This window comes from Cajanus cajan, chromosome 8 (genome assembly GCF_000230855.2).
Source record: "Cajanus cajan strain Asha chromosome 8, NIPB_CcT2T_4, whole genome shotgun sequence".
Lineage (NCBI taxonomy): Eukaryota > Viridiplantae > Streptophyta > Magnoliopsida > Fabales > Fabaceae > Cajanus > Cajanus cajan.
The window spans coordinates 41,297,704-41,301,463 of NC_138524.1; positions in this window are offsets into that span (position 1 = coordinate 41,297,704).

The following is a 3,760-nucleotide window of genomic DNA, read 5'->3' on the forward strand; positions in this document are numbered from 1 at the left end:
TGGTCAAGGCGTCGACTTGTTCTTGTATTAACCTCCTTGTAGTTGTGGTTGCGCAAGAGGTGGATGGTTGGGACACCCCTCTCTCGCTCCTCCATATCTCGTAGTCGGTGGAGGCGGATACCCGAGGCTTTCCAAGCTCTCGATCTCCCTCATAGATTGGTTTCTCCCACGCTCTAATGACAGCGTGCATATCCCTCTGATGTTCGGAATCAAAGGAGAAACACAACCCTCCAAGCTCCTCTTGAACAGGAACAATCTGAGTCCTCATAAGTTGTCTCATAACCAATCTAGGTGAGTAGGCTATGCAACCTCTGAGGCCCATCAATGGTATGCTTGGATAACTACCGCATCTTGTCAATACATTGCTCGGACGGAACCAAGGGCAAACCCACGTGAAGTGCTCAATACTCCACTGTTCCATCTCTTCCTTCCATTCGGAAGCATATCGGCGGCGTACGGGGATCTTCGAAAAACTTCTCAAAGGATCGGGCAAGGTCCCCAGGTGACTAGAGGCATAAAAGTGTGTGACGCCCCATACATACAACAAGGAGGTACAACATCGGATAGTCTTCCCTTGCTTCTGCTGAGATAGGTTAACAGAAAGCAAGGTGTCGGCAAGAATGGCAGGCACGGGACTCTTCATGTGTACGTCCCAAGCGAAGAAAGCGTCCACAGCAGCATGGTCCACTGTGTTAGCGTGAAAGGGGAATAAGATCGTCCCAAACACGGCTAACGCTAGAGTCTTGTTGAAAGCTAACCAATCTCCCTCATCAGCCAAGGAAGAAAGGTGGTCTTCAATCATAGCAAGTTTCCAACCCCTGATACTGCCGTTCCCCACTAAAGCGGATGATCGTGATGGCAGTTTGACTTGAGTTGTGACCCTCTCTACGGCCACATGATTTCCATGGAAGATATAGACCCCTACTGATTTGGGCCATCGTAGCATGAGCTCATACTCCTCGAGAGTAGGAACTAAGTCAAACTGGGGGAACTCGAAACAATGCAGATCAAGACTCCAAAAATGGACCAAGGCTCTCAGAAAAGCTGGATCCACACATATCTTCATCAAATCGAGAACTCGTCCATAAGATTTTTCAAACTCCAAACGAGCCTCTCGTGGCATCAAGGAACAGAGGTGATCCAACCTCTCGGCACGGTACAACAAGAAGTCCACTTTCTTCAACTGCCCTTGCATTACCCTAGATCCCTCCATAATCTACAATAAAATGCATGATATGAGATGATGGTGGTGAATATGCATGCATAGTGTTTATTTAACTAAGCATTATCATGTTTTCGGAATGTTCCTAAGATGATGCATGATATTGCTTGGTTTGGATAAATAATATTTTTCTTTATTTTTCTTTTGGGTATATTTTTTTGTATTTTTTTTGGGTGAAAAGGGAAACTACCTATATGAATGTGATGAAGGTAGATGTTAACACCATGTAATGGAAGATTTTTTATTCCTATTTATTCTTATTTTAAAAAGGAATGTTGTATGTTTAAAGAATGCAATGTATGCTCAAACAATTTCACATAATCAATGCACAAACAATTCACTCATCCACGAACAGTCACGAGCGAATCACGAGGTAGGGGTATCCTGCAGAAAAGTGCATATTCAAGGTGGTTCTAACTGTTCTCACCGGTCTGAGGCCCCCAAGGTGCCCCCATTATAGGGACCCAATTCCTCTCGTCGTAAGCCGATGGAAAGTTCCAACGCACTGTCGGACTTGAGTTCATGGTTATCACCTTGAGTGATGTTTTTCGACAACGGTCTACGGGCACCTATAGACCCATTCGACAACCGGCCGTACTAACATCCACTCCCTATGGATTACCACTCATGCCCCCGGGTATAGAGGGAACTGTTGTGTGCAAAGGTTTGTGTACAGTTTGTATTTCAAACAATTGCGTAAATTTAAAAATACAGCAGTTATTAAAGCCAAATAGATAAACATGTTATCATACAAGTGAGGGGTAATAAAGTAATTTTAAACTATTATTTTGAAATAATCCATCACTAAATGGGACTGACTCTCGAGGCTTCCCCAGTGGAGTCGCCATCTGTCGCCACCCGCCGAAACGGACCTTGGCATTCGCGACGATGGTCGGACTCTTTTTAAGAGTTTGAAAAATGATGGATTGTTAGAACGACTTATTCTCAAACTGAGACCTTATCGAACTAACAATTTTATTAAATGATTCACCAATCCATGTTAATCCCAAGCGGGACCCTCCATGGATTAGTAGTTTTCGCAAAAAGGGTTCTTGGAGTCGCCACCAATGTTTTACTCAAAACATTGGAAAAAGAGTTAAGGCAATTGATTTCGCAAATCAACTTAGGCCATTACAACCAGAGTTGGGTAAGGGAGTCGGTTACGTGCGGGGAAGGTGTTAGCACCCCACAACGCCCCTTTCGGGTTCCCTATGACAGATTATTTCATGAATAATAGCTTAAAATTATTAAATTACCCCTATTTATTAGAACGATATTAAGTGAATTATCTACATGATGAGAGCTTTAAACATGCAATGCAACAATCAGAAAGCGATAAAGAAAGCAATAAAAGACGAGTTTTGGAAGAAAACCTCTTGAAGCGTGCTTTTATATATTTAAAAGAACTAGGAGGCTTTTTGGCGCTCCTTCCCACTACACGCTCGCTTTCTCCTTTCCCTAAAATAAAATTTTTACTATGGAAATCAAATAGATTTCCCTTCGACTCGTTCGAATCTCAAGCAAATGGCTTATGATTCAAGAACTTCGTCGGATTGGCTTTCAGAGAGATTTCTAGGGCAGAGCACTGCTCAAAAACCCAAGAATACTCAGCCAGGGGGTCCAGAATAGCTGGAAAAAGTGTGGAATGACGTCCAAATGACGTCCTATTTATAGGGATGAGGCGCAGTACGGCCCCTGGGTTCAATACGGCCCGTATTGAGTTTTTGTACTTCAATACGGCCGTATTGAATTCAGTACGGCCGTATTGAAATACAGAAACTTCAATGCGGCCGTATTGGTTTCAGTACGGCCGTATTGTAGTACAAAATGTGCAGTACGGCCGTACTGAACTCCAAGGAGGCCGTATTGAGCTCCAAACCTCCCACTTTCTTATTTTTGGCTACTCTAAGACCTCTAAACCTACAGATAGTCATCCTATGGTCTTCTGGGAGTCCTTCTGGCTGACTTTCCTTTGATCTTTGAGAGTCTTCGAGTCTTATTTCCGACCCGGACAATTTTAGGGGTCTACACGGGGAAGGTGTTAGCACCCCACAACGCCCCTTTCGGGTTCCCTATGACGGATTATTTCATAAATAATAGTGTAAAATTACTAAATTACCCCTATTTATTATAAGCGATTATAAATTAAATATCTACATGATGACGAATTTAAATATGCAACAATCAGAAAGCAGTAAAAGAAGGGATTTTAAGAAAGAAACCTTTGAAGCGTGCTTTTATATATTTCAATGAAGTTTAGGAGGCTTTTTGGCGCTCCCTCCCTCTACAAGCTCGCTCGCTCCTTCCTAAAAATTAATCTTTACTATGGAAATCAAAAAGATTTCCCTTCGACTAGTCCAAATTCTCAAGCTAAATGCTCAGAACTCAAGAACTTCGTCGGATCGACTCTCGGAGAGAATTCTAGGGCAGAACACTGCTCAAAAACCCCAGAATACTCAGCAAGAGGGTCCAGAAGTTTGGAAAAAGTGTGGAATGACGTCCAAATGACGTCTTATTTATAGGGGTGAGGCGCAGTAC